This window comes from Nothoprocta perdicaria, unplaced genomic scaffold (genome assembly GCF_003342845.1).
Source record: "Nothoprocta perdicaria isolate Ctin4 unplaced genomic scaffold, notPer1 scaffold_124, whole genome shotgun sequence".
In the NCBI taxonomy this organism is placed as follows: domain Eukaryota; kingdom Metazoa; phylum Chordata; class Aves; order Tinamiformes; family Tinamidae; genus Nothoprocta; species Nothoprocta perdicaria.
In genome coordinates, this window is record NW_020454361.1 from 2,252,015 (window position 1) to 2,252,633 (window position 619).

Below are 619 nucleotides of genomic sequence, written 5' to 3' on the forward strand. Positions count from 1 at the left end.
CCGGGCCGCGCTGCAGGGCGCCCCCCGCGCCGCCCGGCACCTTCCGCCGCCGCCCCGGCCCCCGAGGTTCGCTCCCAAAACGGGAGAGCGCTGCGCACGCGGTGCGCGTTTGCCTACCTGGAGTTACTGGGACGTCTGGTCTTTGCTAAAAGCACTGTGGTAATGGACCTTAAAATATTGCTGTTCCTACATTTTTCAAATTGCATTTTCAAATTCAATTTGCAATTCAAATTGCACATTTCAAGTTTCCTAGTTATAAATGCAAGATCACAGCACTGGCATGTGGCGGATGCTTTTGTCCTTCACTTTGTCTGAATCATGCATGCTTGGGATAAGCCCACAGTCTCCCGATCCAGGGGTGCTGGGCGGTGGTGCTCTTATTTACAGGCCGTTTGCAGGGCTGCTTAGCTAAAAAGGACACGTCCTGTTTCAGGCATTTTACAAGCATCGCAGAAGGGCTGTGGGTTCCGGAGACTTGTCAGGAAAACAAACCCTCATCTCCAGACCTGCTCAGAAGCTGCTGATATAATTACAGGGTATAAATAAACAATCAAAATCACATACTGAAATGCCTTGAGGACCAGATGCAGACCCCCTCACCAACCCCTCTCCGGCCATC